Raw genomic sequence first — 26127 nt, 5'->3', positions numbered from 1 at the left:
ACAAAAGAGCGAAGAAGAAACCTTAGACATTTCAGTCAGAAAAATAAGGCGGGGGTCAAAAGAGATAACTCTGGGAAGAGTGTTTGAATTTTCAGGATCATCATAGACATTGTGTTCAGTAACAATGAAATAATTGTGTAGAATGAGTTCCCACAGGCAAAACTTGGTTTAGGTATCAGATCAGGGGCCAGGACACTAACTCAGACACCACACGGATTTTAAAAATTATACTTACTTCTCAGTGGTTCCCCCAAATATTTTGATCAACTCTACAATTTCAAAGCAACCGTAGATGTGAGTCCTGGATATGGTAGAGTCTCGGGGAATGTTTCAAAAACAACAAGATCATTATGGAATCAAGACATTTTAGAGATGATCTTCAGGTATCATAAACTTTTGTAATTGGAAAAATAAAGCAGCTCTCGCCAACAGCCCTGATGGTAGGTCAGTAGGGTTCCCATCTTAAGTGCCTACAAAACTCAGGGGAGAGAACCTGGAGAAAATACAAGGAACAGCCCAAGAAATCATGACCACGAGTAGAATTTCATAATGCTGTAATAGACACAGCAGTTTGGTACTTAAAAGAGTGAACTGAAATAAACCCACAATTTTTTTTTTATCGTAGAAGATAATAATCACAATTAACATTTGTATAGCATTTTGTAAAAAAAAAAAAAAAAAAAAAAAGTATTTTCCGGTAAATCATGCCATTTATTTCTTCCAACAAATGTCTGGGGTGGGTTAAATTATTAGTTCTGGTTGCAGTAAAGAAAACGAGAGGCTGCGGATACTGTTCCCTTTCTATTGTAGGAATATTGGCAGAAATTAGGCGTCAGAGTGGGTGCTCCACTGAGCCCCACCTACTGCTGGGGCAAAAGTTGAATAGAAGGACAGAATGGTCAGCAGCACCAGAAGAATCCCCTTAATTCCCCTCCCCCATGGGCTGTTGGGTCCGGTCTGTTGGTGGGATCCTTGCAGCGTGGTGGCCCAAGGCCAGGGAGCAAGGGACACCTACCAGTGGGTGATCTAGGGCAGGACTGAGCCACATGGCTTCTTAGGTGCACCCGACGTTACTTGGGGTTTTCGGGTGAAGATCTAAAGACAGAAGAGAAGTTTGCTTATGCCGCAGGCTGAACCTGATCGTGTGTAAGCCTTAAATGTTTTTGAACTCTTTATGGGGGCTTTAAGCATTTTTCAAGCCTTCTGAGAGTGGAATCTTAAACTTACCCTTGAGGCTCACTGTCCTTTTGTTCTAGGAAAAGACAGCGGAGTAGCCTGCTCAGTGAGGCAAACGTAACCTTGGGGAAATGTCTGAAAGGGGGTAAGCAGATCCGTATTGGTCGGCAGGGACGTGTTGCATCTTTTAGCACATCTTTGTCTCTTGCAAAGATGGAAAAGTTTCTAAGTTTGGATTAATGGTACAGATTAACTAATGGGTTGTGTTGACCATGCTTGGTTCTACTACTGGAGCTCACCATCTTGTGGCTCCTTCACTGAGTGTTTGTTTGCAGGGGAAACAGAACCGTGACAGAGAGGTGAGCTAAACATTCCTTCTCGGTGGCAGAGAGCTTGAAAAGGAATCAGGAAGAATTTGGTGACGTTCACTGTGGCCTTGATTGTTCTCTCACAGATCACGTTATTTAAAATTATGGAAAGAGCCTAAATGCCCATCAACTGACGAATGGATAAAGAAATTGTGGTTTATATACACAATGGAATACTACTTGGCAATGAGAAAGAATGAAATATGGCCTTTGTAGCAACGTGGATGGAACTGGAGAATGTTATGCTAAGTGAAATAAGTCATACAGAGGAAGACAGATACCATATGTTTTCACTCTTATGTGGATCCTGAGAAACTTAACAGAACACCGTGGGGGAGGGGAAGGAAAAAAAAAAAGAGGTTAGAGAGGGAGAGAGCCAAAGCATAAGAGACTCTTAAAAACTGAGAACAAACTGAAGGTTGATGGGGGTGGGAGGGAGGGGAAAGTGGGTGATGGGCATTGAGGAGGGCACCCTTTGGGATGAGCACTGGGTGTTGTATGGAAACCAATTTCACAATAAATTTCATATTAAAAATAATAAAATAAAATAAAAGTGAATAGCACAGGCTTTGGTAAATCTCTTGATTTGGAGCTATAGCAGCCCTTTCTTGAGGCTTTAGGTCTGACCACACCCGTGGAAAGGGCAGGATATTTCCTAAAAAGGAAGGAATACTTATATAGTCAATCATCCTGGAGAAGATGGCCCTAAGAAAGAAATGAGGAAGGGTGTCTGGGTGGCTCAGTCGGTTAAGTGTCCAACTTCAGCTCAGGTCATGATCTCGCGGTCTGTGAGTTCGAGCCCCACATCGTGCTCTGTGCTGACAGCTCAGAGCCTGGAGCCTGCTTCGGATTCTGTGTCTCCCTCTCTCTCTGCCCCTCCCCAGCTCATGCTCTGTCTCTCTTACTCTCAAAAATGAATAAATGTTAAAAAAAGTTTTTTTTAATTAAAGAAAGAAAGAAAGAAAGAAAGAAAGAAAGAAAGAAAGAAAGGAGGAAGCCAGCTTTAGATTGGGTCAAGAAACAGCTCTCTCCTTTCTTTACACTAATTTTGGCCAACCCTCTGGATTAAAATGCTGGGGCGAGGGGAAGGGATGTTGCCTATGCTGTGTGCGAGTGAGCTGGCGCTAAACAGGGAGGTGGTCGGAAGAATGACCCTGTGGATTGGTATGACTCATATAGTGAATGTCTGTGTTATAATCTACATATTATTATTTGCATTAATAAGAGTCTCTGTGTGGCACTCTTCTTCCTTTAGCTCCGAATTCTTACTATAATCTTGTCAGAAGTTATAGTCTCGTTTCTGTTGTGAGTAAGGAATTTCTGAGAAGCGGCCTGTCTCCAGCTTGGCATCGAGTACGACAGGGAAGGAGAAGGGGGTGGGGACGCGCTGCCATGCCTGGTGGATTGGTGACCACGTTTGTGCTCACAGCAGAAGCAGCAGCCTGGCAGCCAGGAGACAAGCTGGGAGCAGAGGAATGAAGCCTTGGCATCTGTGGCCCGAAGAGGCTCCAAAACCAATGGACAGAGAAAGTTTGGCCAATAACGTGGTGGGGCCTCAGATGGCCGAATTGGGATATACTTAGAAATGGGATGGATCAGAGGTGCCCGGGTGGCTCAGTAGGTTAAGCATCTGACTCTTGATTTGGGCTCAGGTCATGATCTCTCAGGTTCATGTGTTGGAGCTCCATGTACGGCTCTGTGCTGCTTAGGATTCTCTCTCCCTCTCTCTCTCTCTCTCTCTCTGTCCCTCCCCTACATGCACACTCTCTCTCCCTCTCTCTCTCAAAAGTAAATAAACATTAAAAAAATATAAATAAATGGGGCAGGTCAAAACAATTTCTGTCAAGAAAAAGGTGAGGCAATGGGGCACCTGGACGGCTCAGTCGGTTAAGCATCCAACTCTAGGTTTCTGCTCGGGTCATGATCTCACAGTTTCGTGAGTTCAAGCCCTGTGTCAGGCTCTGCACTGGCAGAACCTGCTTAGGATTTTCTCTCTCTCTCTCTCTCTCTCTTCCTCTCTCAGCCCCTCCCCTACTCACGCTATCTCTGTTTCTCTCAAAATAAATAAATAAACTTTAAAAAAAATTATTTAAAAAAAAAAAGGAAGAAGGTATGGGAAGGAAAGTGAGCCCAATGGTTGATATGTTATTATTCTGCTAAAAAAAATATGGGGCAAAGATCATGGAAAATTCCTTTTGTTTTAACTACATTTACAGGAGACAGAGACAAAGCACAAGAAAACAATCAGAGCTTAATATTTTCTAGGATGTGTTCCAGCAGTTCTGCATCCAGAAAAATTACTTGAGACACTGCAAAATGTTAAGTCAATTTTTTGAGTGCTTTTACTGTATTGTGCTTACTAAGATTAGAAAGTAAATGAATGCATTCTACAAATGCGGTTCATGACAATTATTAAAATGTTATGGTGATATCATTAACAGGCAATATTTGTTGTAAAATATGCAGTATTTATTATCATTTTTCTAGGCCTAAGACTAAGTGCATGCAGGCTTTATGAACAAAGAAACTTTATTTTGTGACTACTAATTATGCTTTATACCTGGCAGGTTCTCCGGTAAAACGAGGCATATGAGAACATTTGGATGACACATCTTCTAGTAGGGGAAAACATTTCTAGCAGGGGAAAAAACTCTCTGAAGACATATTCTACCGGTTTAGTTAATAGCCATCTTTTCTTCCCACCACGAGTTGGGTGACTTCGTACAAGCTGTTAAAGCCAACTCAAGCTCGGTTTGTCCATTCTTAAAATGGCAGTCATTGGGGCGCCTGGGTGGCTCGGTCGGTTAAGCGTCCGACTTCAGCTCAGGTCATGATCTCATGGTCGGTCCGTGAGTTCGAGCCCCACATCGGGCTCTGTGCTGACTGCTCAGAGCCTGGAGCCTGTTTCAGATTCTGTGTCTCCCTCTCTCTCTGCCCCTCCCCTGTTCACGCTCTGTCTCTCTCTGTCTCAAAAATAAACGTTAAAAAAAAAAAAAAAAAATGGCGGTCATCAGGGGCGCCTGGGTGGCACAGTCGGTCAAGCCCCTAACTCTTGATCTCAGCTCAGGTCATGATCTCACGGTTGGTGGGTTCAAGCCCCTCATGGGGCTCTGCACTGATGGCCTGGAGCCCGCTGAGGATTCTGTCTGTCCTTCTCACTGCCTTTCCCCCCACTTGTGAGTGATCTCTCTCTCTCTCTCTCTCAAAATAAATAAATAAAAACTTAAAAAAAATGTTTTTTAATGGTGGTAAGCTTAGTTGTACCTCACAGCTGTTTTGAGAGCTAAGTGATGAGATTCAGAGCGCGTGACACACAGCAAGTGCTCAGTAAATATCTGCTCTTATTCCAGTATTATTGTCTGGTCAAAGGCACCGCTGTGGTGAATACACAACATCTTGCCTGTATCTTATGTCACTTACACTCTGGCCATGATCGTACAACCTGTGCTATAGATTGACTCTCCAAGCACTCAGCTTACATATGAAAACACTTCCTTGCCCTAAAACATTCTAATCACTTGATGACCTTTATCATCATAAATTGCGATTTTCTGCCCCCCATACCGGAATTACGTGGATATTTCTGAAAGTAGCAGAGGCTCCTGTCTTGAGGAGGGTGTTAGGGACTTGCATACCATGCCCCTAAGTCTAGGTACATGCTCACAGACACATATCTGCCAGGCATTTTTAAGGAATTGCCTGTGTTCCACTGGAAAGAGAGAAGGGACTCCCCGCCAGAGCAGGGAACGCATACAGAGAACGGAGAAAAAGAAGCAGTGTGGATGCCTGCAGCTCCCTGGCGGGGCCTGAAAGTCTGAAGCTGGGGAGCCGTCCTGGCCTCCCCATCAACCTCCTCCAGGACTTCGGCAGAGCCGCACAGGGCGTGGAACCCAAAGCTTGCCCACACGATAGCATGGTTATCCTGGCATGAGGGCCGGTGTTGTGTGTTGGCTCGCTACTTCAAAAGCACTGGAAAACAGAAGCAGATGTGAGTTTTGACCTACGCTCTGGGAGTTGGGAGAGGCAAGCATGCAGAGAGGGAGAAGTACTCATTTCATTTTCAGCAAAGTAGGTGGTTGGCTGAACCGATGCTTTCATAAAGCGAACCAGACCTCACATACTGCGTTCTTTCCTCCCGAGTGTATCGATTTGGCTTGGGGTATCTTGAGAAACACTTTTTTTCGGCCCTCTTTATGACTCTCCCCTCCATTTCTCCATCCACTGAATAGAAATCCGCTGGTGAGAATAGAAATCTCTTTCTATTTGAAGATGAATAAGGGCCTCGTGATAACCCCTCTCAAGAGAGCGCTCAGAGCCCCATGAGAAAATAGCACTTGTAACATCCGATGATTGTCTCTCTCCTCGGCCAGTAACATCGAGGTGTTTTCCAGCAATGGGAAGAATCAGCCACTCAATTCCATTGGCTTGTCAAACCTGACGGGCACCGACGGCTCAGCCTTTCGGAACCTCTGAGCGTCTAGGTTGCCAAGGAACAGAAAGCACCGGCTCCCACTGTGAAGGGGAAGCTGCAGAGTGTCAGGGGGAGAGTGGCAGAGAAGTGCAGCAGCCTCGTGGCACCCAGCCACCAGCCCAAGAAGCTGGCAGCCTACCTGAGGAACAGAAACAACATGCCTCCAGTTAGTTGTCTATCGTCTTAGACGCCTTTGTCAGGAGCTTTCGGCTGGGGAAGCCATCAAATCCCCGGAGCAAAGCGATTAAGTCTTTCATTTCAAGAACTGACGAAATAGCTGATCGAGGAAGGAGGCACTTTAGAGCAGATGAAAAGGAGAACAGGACAAGAAAACGAAGAGCAAGGGGCAGAATTTCCGGTGAGTAGGGACACGTATACTAAAGGAGTTAAGGAAGGAGGGTGCATTCTCTTGTCAGTATCCTTCAGAGAACTTTTTCCTCCTACCTTTTGGGGCCCTTCTGAGTCTTCCATAGAAATCAACCCAGCCTTTCAGTGAAGGTGCTTCTTGGGGCTTGACCGGGCCCCCTTTCCTTGGTATGTTATACTCTCCTCCTGGGTGACCCCAAATGCTTCTGTGGTGTCATAGCCCCCTGAATGCTGAGGATTCCTCCAACTACAGCCCTCCGTCAGACCCTTCTTTTGAGCCGCGTGCAATACACCTACGTGGGCTTTGCTGCCCTGGAGACATCACACTCAACGTGACAAAGACAGCACACCAGTCTCGTTACCAGCTGGTTCTCAAAGCCTGCCTCTTCTTTCTCTACGTCGTGTCGTTGCCAGCAGCTCGGTGGCTCACCCAGGCCAGAAACCTGAATGAACCCATTTCCTCCCCTCCTCTCATTACCATGACTTCAGCTCAAACCCCATGCCTTTCTCACCTGGATGGCTATCTGAAATCCCCATCTCTGGTCTCATCTCCTTCTAGTCAGTTCTTCACGCTATCAGCACGGTATTACGTACACAAGATTCACCGTACTGTGTACTAGGGGTCTTGCTCTTGTCTTGGGAATTTTGTCTGGAGCCCCACTACTGAGAACAATAGGTTACTCCGAGGAGCCGTAGAAGTACCAGGCACTCCCTTCCAGAGCTTACTGAGCAGTGGCCAAGTGAGATTAAGTTCTCTCACTCCCACCAGTGTATCCAGCATCTCTGCTGGATGCCCGAGGCCCGGGGTGAAGGGAAAGGATGCTTTGACTTTTCTCCTTTCGTCCTCCTAGAGAGAAGACAAGGCTCTGTCCCTCAAGCCAAGGATGTGGGATATAAGAGAATTTTTCATGACGAATAGAGGTGACTATGAAGAAGGACACTGGAGCCTCACTCCCCAGCTAGATGTTTACTGAATGCCATTAACTTGGAGTGAGGGAGCGACCCGGAGCAGAGCACAATAGAGGACTCTAGGGAGAACTTGACTTGCACGCCCCGGGGAGTCTGCCAGCACGTGTGAGATACAGGCAGGCGACAACTCCAAGAGGGGAAGAGACAAAATAATGCATAGGCCCGAGCTCCCAGCAGGAATATGCAAATTTTCATGGGAAAGTGGGTGCCACAGAAAGGAAGCTGGGCTATGGCTGTCTTTAAGGTATCCTGACCTACCAGGAGTGAGGGAACGGGGTATACTCTTAAAGGCAGGGGCTGGGGAGATATTGCTAGAGGGGATCTCTGGAACACACAGCCTACATCAGAGACGTATACAGTACAGACATTTTACAGGGTCTTCTCAAGAAACCTGGAAATGCACCCACAAAAGAACCTTTCCCCCTTTCCTTTAATTCTTCTTTCCTTCCAGTCTAGTCCTGGAGGACCCAGAAACAGGAATGATAGAGTGGATCCCAACTGCAGGCTCCAAGCCCCAGGTCGGGACTGAGCTGAAGGAACAGAAGAAGCTACGGATGAATGTGAGATTGGTGTTTCGATTTAGTTTCTACTGGACTTTTCATATCTGTAAATGAGTCCACTGTCAAAGTAAGACTGTTCTTAGAGCTGAACGTGACTGGAAACCCACAGGATCTTCCTTGATGTGGTCAAAGGTTGAGAAAGAAAGGATCTGGCAGAACACATCTGAAAGCAGTCCCGGGAGAAAAACAAAATCATGTCTCATATTCCAAAGTCAAAAATATCATATATCACTCCTCTGTTTAAAATCCCTCAATGTCTTCCAAACATAACTCTTGGCATATAATAAGCATAAATGTTTTCTTAAAAAATAAATGAATGATCACATCCATATCCATATTTTTTAAAAAAAGGAAAAAGCAAGCCCACCCCTGATCACATATTCCTAAACTACAACAACAACAACAACAACAACAACAACAACAACAAAAGACACAGAGAAGGCGGGCATTTTGCTACTGTTACTAAACACATTTTGAGAACATTAAGTAGATCGTGAATTGAACATCTCTGTTCTTCCTGGCTCCACCTGGCATGGCCCCAGATATTGTTTATATCTGTATCTATATCTATAGCTAAATCCAGATCCTTACCCACACTGTATATCATCAATGAAAAGATTAGTTCGTTAATGAAAGTTAGTTTATGACTTTCATTACTTCGGAAGCTCATAGAACTTGTCCTATTTAATCAGTAAGCGAGAAAGAGAAATGAAGCAATTTGTTAGCTATCGGTATTGATATAGTTATCAATATTTTTGAGATATATCGAGATAGTTCTTGTCACACATGACACCTCATAGAGGACCCCTCCTTTTGTCTCAGTCCATTTCAACTTTGCTGATGACAATCTCCCAAAATGTGGCTGCAGCCAGTTCCAGCCTCTGGTGGTCTGTCCTCCAGCTGGGGGGGCTAATGGGACCCTCTGTGGCCATCATAGTGAACCCAATGGCAATCTTGTAGGCCAGCGCCATTAGCTACCTTCAGAAACCCTACCCAAGGTACAGGGAAGCTTGTTAGAAAATCCTAGCTCCCAAGACTTGATGAAAGAACTTAATTTGGTAATTGGAAAAAAAAAAGCACCAATTTTTTCTGTATCTTTGCATTCCCAACTTTGCAGCCCTGCAGATAATATCTTGGGCTGACACCAAAGAATGTTTTGGAAGTACAAAAGGAGAAATAGTTTTTTTTTTTAATTGTCCTGACATAGATTTGAGTCATAGAACTCGATCAGGCTCTGTGCTTGTGTGCCATGATAAAAAGGTGAAAGAGATACGACCCCAGTTTGTAAAATGTACCTTCTGGTGGGGATATATGTAAATGGATAATTATAACACGGAATGAAAAACTTAGAAAGAGACTCAACCCCCTAGCTCCTCATTTCATCCTTACTGTGCCTTTATTTTGTGATGTGCTGAACACTGGCTGAGCCATGAGGAAAACCCAAAGCTGAGACACCTTGTCTAAGTTCAAGGAGATTTGACTGACAGACGATTTATTAAGAAAGACCAAGAAGACATATCCTGGGATCTTTCACTTTGGAGAGCAGTTGCCTCACAACATGCAAGGTGAATGGTGAATAGCTCTGAGGAATGGTAAGAGAAGATACTTTTGCTAACGGGAGAGTTTCAAAAAGACGCTAAAAATCTGTTGCCATGTGATATTTTGAAAAAATGTGTTACATGTGACTCAGAATCTACACCTCCCGAAATGAACAAGAGTTACAGTTAATGGCTTTCATAATACAAATGATCTGGAAAGCTGGTGAATGCTGAAACCAAAATATGAGGTGGGAAAGCACATTGTAAAGTACTTTCATAATCTCAAGGGAGATGATTCCACCCCCCATTAAAGGTGATTGATCAAAACTAATTTCTAATTCCTTATGTAATATTTACCAAGCATGATGTCACTGCAATCATGATTCATATAAAAATGGAAATATTTAGCCAAGGAGACAATCTTTGCTGAGTTCGAGATCAGAATCTCACACAAATATGGATATGTTCCCCTGCACATAAGTAACTCCTGGGGGGGGGGGTTTGGTGAGGGGGAGCTGTGGGGTTTGTGGAGTCAAGATTGTTCGTGTGAATCAAGTTATTCCCTTTACAGCATTGCGTTTTAAATACTCTGCTAGCCCCAAATCATGTTTGACCTTGTGGTTTCTTTTAATAGTCCACCAGCATGTGTATTAATGAGTTCTCTTGGTCCTAAATGTCATTAGCTAAATCATGTGCAGCCTAAATGCTTCAGATGACAACATGCATGCAGTTATTTGATAGGAGATTTAAATGAAAGGAAAGCAACTTCTTCAGCCATGCACAGTGGAAACAGGAGCTTGTCTTAGAAGTTCACTGCCAATAACTTGATAAGGTTCATGATGCTTCATTGGTACTGGATCTTGATCTTCCCCCAGGATCAGTCCTTCCAGGTATGGTTTTATCATGTGTGGCGAGGCCTATTAGTGGTAAAAATCAGGAGTTTTTATCAAAGGGGTAAAGACTTCTTCTGAAGCATGTGTATGTTATTTCAAATGATCTAAGCATGAATTTAGTGAAGAGTTGACCTAGGTGTTCTGAAATTGATGCCTAAGCCCATTCTAAATTTTACATGCTGGGTGTGTTTACTTCTGGGTTCTGACCACCACTCAATTATTCCAGTAAAATTTGAACTGAAAGGTAAATCTGCTTTAAAAGTTGAAGACTGAAATGTAGGAGTCTGTCGTCAAAATCTCCCATCACTCCACTTAATAATCTTCATGATTTGTGGTTGCCAAATGGCCCATTGGCAGGAAGACTTGCAAACTGGGATTAGGGATGGGCCTGGACCAGGCATATTCAGGCACAGTTGACTGTCTGCCTCCTGCCCTTGTTCGGAGGTGGGGGGGGGGGGGGAGCTGAGCGGGAAGCAAAATGGGAAAAAAGCCACAGAAGCATTGGCAACAGACTTCCCAATGAGCCTGGAGCTGGTAAAACATGGGACTGGGTCGTAGCCAGTTGCACACTCATAGCAGCAAATTTCTCATTAGACCACTGAAATCCCTAACTCTTAGGTAAGATCTCATTGGTCAACAGTATTTGGGTCTATGATAAATTTGGGGAGACTAATTTTCTCTTCCTCAGTCCTTCCCTTTCCAGATCCATCACCACCTCTGTATGTACCAATGCATTACCCCCGAGCCCCAGTCGCTGGCCTTCCTGCTTGCTCACTCATGCACGCACACACCAGAACACATTCAGGAAACCCAACCTGGACCATCTTAACTAAACGCTTCTAGTCTACTTTCTGCAATAATCTTTTTAAAGAAACATTTGATCCATTTCAGAAATGAGACAAGGCCTATTTATATGCATCTGCCGTCTTCTCCTGCCATTAATCAAGGAAGCTAACCTTGACTGATGCTGTGTTGGCACCAAGAATAGCAAGAACTGTGTTGAGATGTGGCTGATCCATGAGGAAAACTCCTTACCAGGTTTGGAGGGAGGCTGAGGAAAAGGAAAGCAAGTCACATTCTGAGATGTGACTGACTGGGCTGGGGCCATGAGCCCCAGAGAGCCCCTAGTGCCCCTAGATGTCCCACACTCCTAAACTCTCCATAAAGGCAGGGCCATAGAGACAAAGGAATAGAAACCTATGAGCAGTGACCCAAGATGACTAATCATAAGAATGAATGTCAACGGGAGTCTGTTTCTGCTTCCCTAAATCCAACCAGCCAAGGTTGCCCTTCGGGTACATAAGCAGAAAGGCTGATATCAAAAAGCACACTCCCTTTTTGGAAGGCCTCCTTTTTTGGCATTTCTGACTCTGGCACCCACAGTCTTGGAACAAAGAGATTTCTTTTTTTTTTTTTAAGAGCTGGCTAAGAATTTTAGAGAAGGAGAATTCGTCTTGAGTTTTGCACGTACAAGGAGTTGGGAGAAGGGCGGGGTTCAAGTGTGTGGGCATTTCTGCTTTTCCTCCCTGATTTCTTGGAAGACCTCACATAGTCAACGGTTCCAAGGCCTTCTGGAACATCCAGGTGTGGCTGCTGTGATGAATGGGCTGTCCCGGTGTTGATGTCTGGGCAACCCTCTGTTTAGTTCGGCACAAACCGAAGCATGTGACACAATCAGGGCCTTCAGGAGATTACCACGCAGGATCATGAGAACTTGAACTCTACACAAGAGGGGCCTGCAGAAATTGGGTTGGGGGCTTCAGAGGAGAGGGTGTTATTAGCTGGTTTGTAGAATTAAGGATTCTCATTGGACTGTCATAAAGGTCAGGACTTTAACCTCTCTCACGTGGGAGCACCTTTCAAAGCTCAACAGTTTGGATTTTACCTTCAGGATTTTTGACATCTCAGGGAATCATTTGTAATGGCATTTACTTAATGTTTTTAAATATCAACTCCCTATCATTTACTTAGTAAATCTAAAAACATGCACACTTTTATAATGTGAAACTATTTCAGAAGAAAGCTTGAAAGCACTCGTTTAAGTGATTTACTTTAAAACTTTTGGTTCATTATATCTCTTGATCAACTTTCCATTGCACATTAAGAGGACATGTCTATTAAAATGAACTTGTTCCCGGGGCGCCTGGGTGGCTCAGTCGGTTAAGCGGCCGACTTCAGCTCAGGTCACGATCTCGCGGTCCATGAGTTCGAGCCCCGCGTCGGGCTCTGTGCTGACAGCTCATAGCCTGGAGCCTGTTTCAGATTCTGTGTCTCCCTCTCTCTGACCCTCCCCCGTTCATGCTCTGTCTCTCTCTGTCTCAAAAATAAATAAACGTTAAAAAAAAATAAAATGAACATGTTCCCGTATCATCTACAGTCACTTTATATCCACCAGGCCTACCTGTCCTGTTCTTTGGGAACCACTATCTCCAGGCATGGTTTCCAAAGACCACATCTCTGTGGTCCCCTGCCGCAGAGGCCTGTGGTTTCCAGATGAAGTGGATGTCCCCAACAGGTGGCGTTGACTTCAAGCTATTGCAAGGTGTTTAGGACCAGTATCATCACCTTCCCTGAAAGACGGTTTTGGAAAAGCGAAATAACCACCAGCGGGGGCTTGGACACCAGAAGAATGCGAAGGTCACCGAAAACTGGAGGTGGGGAACACACAGCTCAGAGAAACGACACCTGTTTAGCAATTTTGCCTCGAGCCAGAGTGCTCAAAGCAGGAATTTTTCATGTCCCTGGCCAGTCAGTCAGTACTCGAAGACTGCTCAATATTAACAGAGTGAAACATTAAATGCTGCGGTGGTGGCTTTGCAAGTGACAGTTTGACCAGGCTGACATACATTTCCCCGAACTGCCTTTCTTGCAAATTTCTGGCTAGCACGGGTCATAAGGAAGATTTCTTAGGGGATGAGAAAGCCAAAAAGGAATCTAACCATTTGGAAGCTCCGATGCATTGTGACGGATCTGTTGACTGACCTCACCAGTGTGAAGCAGGATCCGGACCTACAGCGGCCGCACCTTCCCTGGATCTTCCTTCAGGCCCTCTGACTCCCGTATCAGGTATGCGCATGTTCGGTTCTGCAGTGAAGGACTGACTTCCGCAGAGTATCTTCATCACCAAAGTCCGAGGCAACAACAACCACGGAGGGTCAGCCTGTTCTCGAGGGGTCCCAATTTTTCTCGCTTATAATCTTCTCTTGACCACATCACATCAGATGCAGAGGCCAAGCCTTAAAGAGATGGCAAAACTAAACCCACTACTGTCTAAACCGTGAAGTATACGTACACATGTGTTAATCACTATATATTTTTGCTAAAGCTGAAACCGTAAATTGCCAAGACACCATAGCCGTCTCTTGCCGTCCTAGATTCAGGACACAGAATGAATTTTGATACTTGCCATTTATCGTGTATGGCTTTGACAAGTCACGTAAGTAACTTCTCCTCTTCATAAATGCAGTGGGGCTCACAGGGTTTTGTGTGTGTGTGTGTGTGTGTGTGTGAATAAAGGAATGTATGCTTTCAAACGGTGGTGCTGTAGCATTGCTAATTAGCTTCTGTATTCGGATAACTAACATTTGCCGAGGTAACAAGCAAATCTCAAACCTCAGGTGCTTCAGAAAGTAAAGGGGAATTGCTTGCTTGCAACATGGCCCAAAGCAGGTCGATGGAGGGCTAAGGGAGTGGGGAGACTTGGCTCCGTGCTGTCACTTAGAGGCCCGGGCTCCTTCTTTCCCGCTGATTCTAGGGCCTTGCCCTCCTCTGCATCCAGCCATTCAAGTAAAAAGAGTACGGACAAACGCATCTGCCCTCAGATGTCCGGGCTCGAAGGTGACTCACGCGCAGAGGGGTTGGAGGATGGAACCTAGCTGTGTTCACGAAGAAGAGGAATCACAGGTGAGCCCTAGACGTGTCTGCTCCGGAGCCTGATTGCTGACGACTGCTCTCATCCATGGAGGGATTACTTTGTGCCCATTACACTCCGTTTAAAATCGAATGCCACGCAGGAAGGCCATGATCTCTTTGAGGAATGACCATCCGTGTCAGAGATCAAGTTGAACAAACACGTTTGGGCTTTCAATGCAATTGATCATAAAGGGAGAAAGTTTACTTTGGAGCTGCTGACTAAGCCAGGAGGAAAAGAATAATAACCTCCTGATGGGCGATGACAATCAATAATTGTGATGTCATTCACACGGCCGGGTCACTTGCTTCCTTTCTTGTTAAGTCAGGATCGACGAGGGTGCCACTGTGCTTCGGTGAGAGGCCCCCGCTAAAATGACTCGCAACCTAAGGTTCGCTGTTTCTTGCTCATGCTTCACGTCCAACACAGTTGGCAGAGGTCTCTGCTGATTACAGTCGCTCACAGACCCAGGATCCCCCTCCACACATGCTGCCGTAATTACTAGGACAGCAATGGTCACAGCTGATATCTGGAAGGAACAGACATCACTTCTGCTCACGGCCCATTGGCCAAAAAGTTCACGTGGGTGGGTGTCCTAACTTCAAAGGAGGCGGAACATGGTCCAGTAAGAGAAAAGAATTGATACATGGGTCAATGCTTCTCCCTCACACGCTTTCTCCTTATTCCTTGTGGGGAGAAAAAGCGAGTGAATGAGGACAGGGCAAATGGAGAAGAAGAGCAGAAAGCTCTTGTCCAGAGATTTGGAGGTACTTCAAACTTTGTGGGTAGAAAAAATAATCTGTATCGTCAAACGAAGCTTACAAGTACTGTTAATGTCATACGGACCTTGAATGCCAGAGCCAAAGCTGTATACAGCCCGGAAGCTATTTTAAACAGCAACATGGATGAATCTCAAAAGATTTATGCTAACTGAAAGAAGCCAGGAACAAAAGACTACATACTGCGTGATGCCATTTAAAGGAAGTTCTAGAAAAGGCAAAAGTATAGCGTCGGGGAGAAGCTGAATGGCTGGCAAGGACCAGTGTGTGGGTGGAGAAGATGGGCTACAAAGAGACGTGAGGACCCTTTTTAAGGTGATGGGAACATGATTGTGGTGGTGGTTAGCTCACTGTAGTCCGCCCTCATCTGAGGTTTTGCCTTCTGGGGTCTCAGGTACCCTCGGTCGACAGCGGTGTGGAAGGAGAGTATCCTCCCTGATGTAGCCTCACAAGGTCATTAATAGCCTAAGGCTACATCACAATGTCTACGTCCCACACCTCATTTCCTCCCATCACGCGGGCATTTGATCATCTCACGTCGACACGAGAAGGGTGAATACTGGGGCGCCTGGGTGGCTCAATTAGTTAAGCGTCTGACTTCGGCTCGGGTCATGATCTCAGGGTCTGTGAGTTGAGGCCCTGCATCAGGCTCTGTGCTGACAGCTCGGAGCCCGGAGCCTGCTTCAGGTTCTGTGTCTCCCCCTCTCTCGCTCCGCCCCTCCCCTGCTCATGCTCTGTCTCTCTCTGTCTCAAAAATAAGTAAACATTAAAAAAGATACAATAGGTATCTTGTATTGTACAAAAAGTATTGTATCGGGGTGCCTGGATGGCTCAGTCGCTCGGGTCATGATCTCACGGTTTGTGGGTTGGAGCCCCGCATCGGGCTCTGTGCTGACAGCTCAGAACCTGAAGCCTGCTTGAGATTCTGAGTCTCCCTCTCTCTCTGCCCCTCCCCCTCTTGTACTCTGTCTCTCTCTCCTTCAAAAATAAACATTTAAAAAAAATTTTTTTTAAGTATTGTACAAAAAGTACAATAAGATATTTTGAGCAAGAGACCACATTCACATAAGTTGTATATACACAAAATATATTGCTGTAATTGTTCCATTTTATTGATGATGTTCCTAATCTCTTACTGTGCCTAAGTTATAAATTAAATTTTATCATTGGTCTGTATGTATAGGAAAAAGCATAGAATATATAGGGTTTGGTACTCTACACAGTTTCAGGCATCTACTGGGGGTCTTGGGACCATATCTCCAGCAGATTAAAAGGGAACTACCATTCATGAAATTCATCGGATTGTACTCTTAACATTGGTGAATAATTTTCTTGTACATATATTTTATTCCAATAGAAAGCCAGTGCTTTAGAGCCCTCATTACGCATATTTTTGTAGACATTGTTTTAAACTTCGGTTTGTATTTGAACTGTTTTCTTGAAAACTTACACTTAGCGTTTTAAAATGGAAAAGCTTCATCGGAGAGAAACATATTATGCTGTTTGTTTCAATTAACTGTGACTACGAGGAATCGAGTTGTATCTGAAAGGCCCATGAAACTCTGAACGCTCTACCTAGTGTTTCCTTCTACAACAAAATGATCAAAGGACTCGTGGATGTTGTTTTTGTTCACCGGCTGTCCTACTGGAAGGAGGGTAATTGCAATCCCAGCCACGGTTGATATGCAAGAGCTCAGTCTCTGTCGTGGCCAGAGGTTTGCCGGTTCGGCCCGTGGCCCACGAGGTAGGGTCTGACCAAAAGCTCTTCCCAAATACACCGCTCTAGGTTAGAGAACAAAACAAACCCGCGAGATCCCTTCCTGGGAGAGTAGAAAATACACAGAGCCCAAGTCCAAAGGGAGAGAGCAGGCCCCCTAAGTTCACTCCCCGAAAAGATGCACCTCTTCAACTTTTCATCAAGGCTATCAAGACCATGACCGGAAAGACAAGAGGGAGCCGTAGGCAAGAGAAAGAAGCAAGAGGAAAGGAGTCAAAGTGCAGTCTCTTCTCTAGGCTTGCCCGCCCCCAGGGGGCAGCACAGGCCCTGCCCTCCCTCACCCAAACCCGACCCTCGTGTGGGCTCCCCCCCTCCCCCCACAACAGCCTGGCTTCCGCTCAGCTCTGAGGAGCCCCCAGCAGGAGAGGGGAGGCAGCAGGCACCTGCCGGGCGCCCCCACCGAAGCCCTGTGGGTGCCGGGGTTTCTTGCTCATCCTCCGCAACACCGGTCTTTGGGGGCCCCGCGCGCGGGCGCTCAGACACCCCGTGCACTCGACGTGCGGCCACCACGGTGGGCGTCCTCTCTTCGTTCCTCCAGCTCTTGCCCACCGGCATTCGTTCTTGTTCTTCCAGCTTTTGTCTTGTTTCTTCTCGAGCTCAGGCCTCCCTGTCTGTGGCTTGCCTTCCACGCCTAACACAGCAAGCCAAGAGCCCTGGAGCTGTATCTTCTGTGCCGACCAGCTCACTGGCGACCCGATGGCCGCATCCTGCAACTTGGCTGCCCCGGCCCGTCACGGTCAGCACCGACTGGACACATCCCGCTTGCCAGTCCCTTCCATCTCTCTCGTGCATCTCCGGAGCTCTACTTGCGGCAGAGTTCTCTGCTCTTCTTACCTCTTTTATACCCAGATGGCCCCTGCACGCGTGACGCCGTAGGCATGAAATACAGAATTGTGGCTTTCACTTAATGTTTCTTGAAGTGACAGAGATTTGGAATTCTCTGTCAAGTCAGTCTGTCTCGAAACCAATGGTATCTCTAAGGGTCCCCTAGAGGCTGACACTACAAGTAAGTTATTTTTTATGTTGATATTCAGTATTTCAACAAATTCCCACCGACTTGCCTGCTAGGCACCCCAAGGTCCCTTCCAGCACCTCAAAGGAGGTTACAGCATTAAAAAAAAATAGGATTAGTTTTAATTGATTGAATGTTAGAGCAAGATGGAATGTTAAGGATAAGCGTGTTCAACTCTTTAGTATTACAATTTTTTTAATGTTTTATATGTTTTTGAGAAAGAGACAGAGTGCGAGTAGGGGAGAGGCAGAGAGAGAGAGGGAGACACAGAATCTGAAGCAGGCTCCAGGCTCCAGGTTCCGAGCTGTCAGCACAGAGCCTAACGTGGGGCTTGAAGTCAGGAACTGAGAGATCATGACCTGAGCCAAAGTTGGACACATAGCCACCGACTGAGCCACCTTGGCGCCCCGTCTTTAATATTAGAAAGGAGGAAACTGGTCCAAAGGATCTTAATGATTTTGCCTAAAGCCCTAACAGCCAGCTAGTGGCAGAAGTGAGTCTAAAACCAGAATCTACTGATGTTTAGGCCTACCTGTTTATACAGGGGCCGCTTCTGTATTAATTTTTTTTTTTAATTTTTTTTTAATGTTTATTTATTTTTGAGACAGAGAGACACAGCATGAGCAGGGAAGGGGCAGAGAGAGAGGGAGACACAGAATGTGAAGCAGGCTCCAGGCTCTGAGCTGTCAGCACAGAGCCCGACGCGGGGCTCGAACCCACGAACTGTGAGATCATGACCTGAGCCGAAGTCGGACGCTTAACCGACTGAGCCACCCAGGCGCCCCTGTATTAATTTTTTTTAATGTTTATTTTTCTTATTTTGAGAGAGAGAGAAAGAGAGAGAGAGAGAGAACAAGCAGGGGCAGGGGAGGGGCAGAGAGAGAAGGATAGAGGGAATCCCTAGCAATCCCCAATCTGATGTGAGGCTTGAACTCACAAACTGTGAGATCATGACCCGAGCCCAAATCAAGATTTGGACACTTACCCGACTGAGCCACCCAGGCACCCCTGTATTAAATTTTATAATAAAAGAAATGCATAGACATTTTAAGAGGGGGGTGGTCTTGTTGAGAAATCAATGACGACTTGGCACAGTGGTTCTCAGGTAGGATTTTCCTGAGCGTCACTGGTGGGATCTGTAAAGAAACTAATGCCCAAGTCCTCCTTTACTCTACAGAGGAAAAGTAGCCAAGGTGGGCCCCAAAATGTGTAATTTTTAAAAATTGCTACCCTTGATTCTGATGCACCTTCTAGTGAAGAATCACTGAAAGTAGAAAAAAAAAACTGGGCTTCAATTTCACGGCTCTAGAATGGAATCAGAGATCTTCCATGTACTGTGTGATCTTGAGCCAGTTGCTTAACCTCTCTGAGCTTCAAATCCGTCATCTGTGGGGAAAAAAAGGAGATAATAATAGTAATTCTACAGAAACGATAGGAAGCACCTAACATGGTTGCTGGCACAAAATGCACACTCAATAAGTGATTTATTTTTTATTTTGCATCCTTGAAAAGACTTAAAATTCTCATATTGTTCTCTAAGAGAACATATTTGTTCCTAGTAGTTGAAGCCAGGGGCTCCATAAGGAGAGAAACCCAGGTTCCAAGTTCAACTCTACCATTTGTTGCTCATATGTCTTTGGCAAAATTACTCAAGGTTTTTGTTGTTGTTGTTGTTGTCGTTTTATGTCTGAGTGTTTTCTCCAATAGCGATAGCAATAGCATAGTACTTAGCATACAGTCAATATGCAGTAAAACAATACCTATTGTGATTATAGATCCTGACTCTAATGTGCAGATTTTACCAGTTGGATCCTCCTCACTTTGGAACTAACTTCACTAAACAAACTAGTTACTCTTCAGGTGCTGGATAAGAATAAGACGGCGTCATAAGAAACTGCTTTACTAGGCACCTGGCTTTTTTATTGATATCATTTACATGCAATCGAATGCCTAGATGTTAACCGTACAGATAAATTAGTTCTACAACATGCATACACTCATTTAATCCGATTCTCTGTCAAGATGGGGAACATTTCCATCACTGCAGAAAGTTCCCACCTGTCCTTTCCCAGTCAATCCCATTTTTCCGTGCCTGAAGGGACACTCACCATCCTGATTTCCATCATGATGGATTAGTCTGCCTCTTCTGGAATTTCAGGTAAGTGGAATCATACTCTTCTGCAGATGATTTTTTTTTCACATAACGTGATGCCTTTGAAATAGACCCAAGTTGTTGCATGTATTGGTAGTTTATTTCTTTTTTTTTTTTAATGTTTATTTATTTTTGAGACAGAGAGAGACAGAGCATGAATGGGGGAGGGGCAGAGAGAGAGGGAGACACAGAATCAGAAGCAGGCTCCAGGCTCTGAGCCATCAGCCCAGAGCCCGACGCAGGGCTCGAACTCACGAACCGTGAGATCGTGACCTGAGCTGAAGTCGGACGCTCAACCGACTGAGCCACCCAGGCGCCCCAGTAGTTTATTTCTTAATACACCTTTAATTGTTTAGTCAAAAGATTACTGACTGCACATTTTCCATAAGTCATAGGCCAAAGAAATAGCTTACACTAATAGCTGTTTAAAAAGAAATAATAGGGGTGCCTGGGTGGCTTGGTTGAGCATCCGACTTCGGCTCAGGTCGTGAACTCACGGTTCATGGGTTTGAGCCCTGCGTCGGGCTCTGTGCTGTCAGCTCGGAGCCTGGAGCCTGCGTCGGGTTCTGTGTCTCCCTCTCTCTCTGCCCTTCCCCACTCGCGCCCTGTCTCGCTCTGTCTCAAAAATACATAAACATTAAAAAAAAATTTTTTTTCAATAAATAAAAAAATAAAAAGAAATAATAGTGATTATAGACCTAGCAATGCTGAGGAACAACTATTATCAGCTGGTGACAGGGATAAGAATAAAACATGAGGGGGCGCCTGGGTGGCTCAGTCGGTTGAACGTCCGACTTCGGCTCAGGTCATGATCTCATGTGAGTTCGAGCCCCGCATCGGGCTCTGTGCTGATGGCTCAGAGCCTGGAGCCTGCTTCCGATTCTGTGTCTCCCTCTCTCTCTGCCCCTTCCCTGCTCATGCTCTGTCTCTCTCTGTCTCAAAAATAAATAAGAACATTAAGAAAAAAAATTTAAAAAAAAAGAATAAAACATGAGGACAGTAAAATGTAGCATTTTGGCTATACTGTCACCTCAGTAGGGAAAAGCAAGACTGGTCCTGACTTGGTAGCTTTATCCTAGTCTGATACTTTGACACAGATGTCTGAAAATTAAAAACTCACGTTACCAGCGTCATTAAGTGTGTTTTCAAAATCAAGAGGAATTCCTATTTGAAAAATTCCTAGAGCAGTGGTGCCCAATGTGCATGCCTCACACAAATGATTATAAAGCCATATAGTAGATCTTTTCTCTTTATCCCCCCCCCCAAAATAAGAAAGATCCTGAGGTTTATTACTGTTCATGATACGGATTGGCATGGCTCCTTGAGTCAATAAGCAGAAGGCAGGAGAGGGAGGAGGTCTGCAACCCAGAAACACAGCTGCTTCCATGTTTCTGTCACTTTCACTATTACAGCATATGGCATTTACATGTGCCTTTATTGAAAAGGTGTATGGATTATATGATCTAGTGTTCATTAAATCAGCCATCACAGAACACTGGCTTGAAAGCAACCCCACAAAAGCCCCCGATGAAAGATAACCCAGTGATGTAAGCCCGAGGAAGGAAGATGGCAGAGCTGACCCTTCTCCTTCTCTTAGTACAGGCTCTTTGCCCACCTCACCGTGAGCAAGATGCTGATGGGCTCATCACACCTGAAAAGATCTGGGCAGAAAGCATTTGGCATTATCCACAGGACTATTTGAAATACGGATTTCCTTCATTATCATTAAAGGTGAACCTTGGCCAAAGCTTAGGTTGAGCCTTGAGCTGTTAGCTAATGAGAAAACAAAGCCATCGTGGTTAGCAAGGCATTCAGAAATATTGCCAATTTTCGGGGCGCCTGAGGTGGCTCAGTCAGTTAAGTATCCGACGTCAGCTCGGGTCATAATCGTACTCTCAGCTCGTGAGTTCGAGACGCGCATCAGGCTCTGTGCAGACAACTCAGAGCCCGGAGACTGCTTCAGATTCTATTCTGTCTCTCTCTCTCTCTCTCCCTCCCCCTCCCCTACTCATGCTCTGTTTCTCTCTCTCTCTTTCTCTCTCTCTCACTCTCTCTCTCTCAAAAATAAAAAAGACTAAAAATGTATTTATCAAAAATATTGCCTATTTTATCCTTAAGCCGTTCTTTAAAATGCTCTATTTTTAGAAATTTTTGTTCTATTTCTGTATGTTTTAATTTGCATGCTATTTCATAATGTCAAGTAATTTACAAATTATTCAAGGAAAAAGTATTTGCAGAGAAATATATTTTGTGTGCTCATATCACAGACAGGACATTCCCAATACACATGCTTGCGACCTTCTCATTAATGTTCTTGAAATGTACTTATTCTGTATATCTGTTGGAGGTCCTCAACTATTTTACCACAGGGGTGAACAGTTTAGCATCATGCAACACTAAGGTATTTGTGTGTGTACTCTCCACCATGAAGTACTTCTTCTTTTTTAATTTTTAATTTTGTTTTTTAATTTTTGAAAGAGAGACACAGAGTGCCAGCAGGGGAGGGGCAGAAAGAGGGAGACACAGAATCCGAAGCAGGCTCCAGGCTCCGAGCTGGCAACACAGAGTCCGACGCGGGGATCAAATCCACAGACCGCGAGATCATGACCTGAGCCGGTGTTGAATGCTTAACTGACTGAGCCACCCAGGCCCCCCTAAGTACTTCTTATTTCTGACTTGCAAAGTGAAGAGCAATGGGCTTAGGAGACATTTCTACCAGGAGATCAAGGTCACTGGGTCCTAATACATGTGTAGTTTGGTCTCAAGAAGCAGCCGTGTCTTGTGATTATGCTTCTGGAACTTGGCCACATGTCACGTGCATTACATTTAAACGAATATACAGTATAATATAATGAAAACACCTTTTTGGAATATTCTTCTAGACTTTTGCACATTCCCTTACTATCTCAGTATGTTGGACACTTAATAAAAGTTTCTTTAATGTCCACAACTGTGTAGATGCACATCAATGTGGTTTTTTCTTTTGAATCTTGACTCAAACCCCCATGGACTTGTTTATCGCTTTACTGGAAGGTTCAATGAGTAGGGAGAGGAAGAAAGAGAAAGAATAGAAGCTTTAGACATCAAAAGTGAAAGTGGGGTTATTTTTAGACGAATAATAGTAGTACCTGCTCCATAATATCTCCTGCTTTGTGCAGTGCATTTCTTCCAAAGAATTTATAGACAACTTAAGACCACGTGGTGAGTCAGCATGGAAACAGAAGTTACCTCCCGTTAGTTAAGTGGTTAGTTTTTTATTGATAATTGCCTTTAGGACTTATACCTGAGGTTAAGGTTTAATTACTCATCCAAGAAATGAGAGGGAAAGCTTTAATGGGAAAAGGAAAAAAATAAAAAGGAGAAAAATATACAGAACAGCAGAAAGATTAGAAGCAACCATCACAGGTCTTTTCCAGTTAACTTTACTTCCTTTATCACTTGCCACCTCTACAAAATTTAATTGGTTTTCATCAGGTGGTGTCCAGATTCCAGTTTGGTGATTACCTTCTGCCTGTTCAGAGTGTTCCTAGGAGTTTCTGTTGTCTCTATTTTTTTTTTAAGTTGCTGTTTTAAGTTGCCCCTTGGTGGAACTGTGTTTATACAAGGAACAAAGTATTTGCTGAGAAATATATTTTGCATGCTCACATTACAGACTAAATAGTCCCACTATGTGTGCTTGAGACCTTCTCATAAGTATTCTCCAAATGTACTTATTCTATAAGGTGTGTATGTGCATACCCTTTTCTAAGCCTATGTAAAAATGCTTTCTAGTGTTCAGGTATGTACTGATTTCCTCCTGTATAACAAACACTTTTTTTAAAGTTTATTTATTTGGGAAGGTGGGGGGAAGGAACAGAGAGAGAAGGAGAGAGAGACAGAGACAGAGACAGAGACAGAGAGACAGAGAGAATCCCAAGCAGGTTCACACTGTCAGTGCAGAGCCCAATGTGGGGCTGGAACTCACAAACCATGAGGTCATGACCTGAGCCAAAACCAAGTCAGGTTCGTAACCGACTGAGCCATCCAGGCGTCCCATAACAAACACTTTCTGATAAAGCTCCTTGACTTACCACTTTTTGAAACCAGCCTTTGCTGGATTTAACGGTTGATGTTGACATATTATTCTGTGGATCTAGTCTATTTTTTTTTCATGCATTATATGTTTAGTCTCCCCAGTTAGTTTGCAATCTCTCAAGGGCAGAGAGTCCTTGTTGTTTTCCTTGGTGGTATTCACTTGGGGGAAACACTTCTTAACTCTTGTGATTACAGGCCAAAGTCCCCAGCCCTTTCCAGAAGGCGAGCCGAGCCTCCCATACACAGTACATTCAGATGGCAGTGTAGAGCTGATGCTCGTGATTCATTCACTTAATATTTTTGATCCCCTACAACTTGCCAGAAGCTATTTTAAACTCAACAGTAAACAGACAAAAATTCCTGTCCTCGTGTGGCTTGGATTTTAGTGAAGGCAGAACAGATTAGAAACACTATAAATGAGGAAAATACTGAGTGAGTTAGCTGGTGCTGAGTACCAAAAGGAACAAAGCACCTGAAGATAGCCTCTGAATAAAGACCAAGAAAATGGGCGAGCGAACCGTGGAACGATCGGGAAGGAAACGTTGCTTACAATAGTTGCTCAAAATTATATATGCCACGTAACTGTGTATAAACTTACGTGTTATGGCTATTATATGCACTTACACACAAACCTTTGGAGTTGCACGGCTCCGTAGAAGGTGAGGTCTGATGCATCTTTGTGGGTACAGCTATTTGTTGGTGGAAGGAGAAGCAGTAATGGCAAACGAAGATCGGAGACTCGCTAGCTGTTTGTCCTGGGGCTTGCTATTTAATCCACGTACGTCTCAGCTCCTGGCCTCTGAGATGGATATTAAAATCTCTGCCTTAAAGGCCTAATATAAGGAAGTGAAAGGGTTATCAGACTTCTGCCATGTGGTAGAACCTCGGTGCCCTTCTTCTGAGTGATAGAAGTCAAGCCCCCACATCCATCTATTCATTTGTCAGTTTCAAAGTTACCAGTCAATGCATTCCAAAGGTGCTTTTCTGAACCTATGTAATTGAAAAGGTTTCAAAATAGCCACAATTTAAAGAAGCTGTGCCCTTCATCATGTAGTCGAAACGCGGGGCCTGATCTTGGTAGTCTGAGCATCGTAGCTATACAATAATCTAGTACAGTCCCACTACTGATAAAATAAGCAGATCAGCCTCTTACTACTGCTGTGAGTAATATAATCTTCGGTCTCTGATTCAGGTATCTCATGTCCTTTACCAGCATCCATGAGACTGTTGCAGACTGGCTTCTTAGTTTGCAAGGGGGGTAAAACCTCAGACCTTTCAGTTTTGACACTGATAATGTATCGGAAGGGTAGTGTGTGTATGTGTGTGTGCGTGACTTTCCACGTAAATGATGTGAGGTGGTTTGAAACTCCTGATAAACTAGCAAAATTACTAAAATTTTTACAAAGGCTGTCTCCATAACTTACATTTCAAAGCTGGTGATTATCCACTAGATTATAGATTCTTAACCGGAAAGAACTATGCCTTTCATTTCTGAAGTCATGGCACCTTGTTCTATGCCTGACACATAGTAGGTGTTCAAACGGTATTTGTGGAGCCAAAGTTGAATGGAACTTACCCCAATAGAGTGGCTTTTTATTGAACAGTCTCTTCTAATAATTTCATTTGAGGATTATTAGGCCTTAATATTATATAGTGATACTAGTAATATTTTGAGTACCAATAAAATTGTGCATTTTACTATGGTTTTATCAAAAGCTATAGTTTTTCCTCAAAGGCTGATTATCAAGCTGTGCTACATCTCCAAATGTGTTTTGATTATATCCAACCTCATGGAATAGAGCAGAGTTGGCAAGTTAAGATATTTTTCTTCTCTGTTAGGTTTCTTTGCCTCTAAAATAAAAGCAATTAGACAAAAAGGAGGTTTAAAATCATTTCGACTTAAAGACTCTGTGATTCTGTGGTTCTGATCTCCTATTTATTTTTCTCCTGTGAATCTTTTTTTTTTTTAAGTTGATTTAGGGACAGAGAGAGAACAAGCAGGGCCAGAGAAAGAGAGAGAGAATCTCACTCAGGGATTTCCCTCCCCTATGAATCTAAAGAGCACTGATATTCACCTAAAAG

The sequence above is a fragment of the Puma concolor genome, chromosome A1, assembly GCF_028749965.1.
Source record: "Puma concolor isolate L17-30 chromosome A1, mPumCon1.1.hap2, whole genome shotgun sequence".
NCBI classification, from domain to species: domain Eukaryota; kingdom Metazoa; phylum Chordata; class Mammalia; order Carnivora; family Felidae; genus Puma; species Puma concolor.
Note: the sequence above shows the minus strand (reverse complement) of the source record.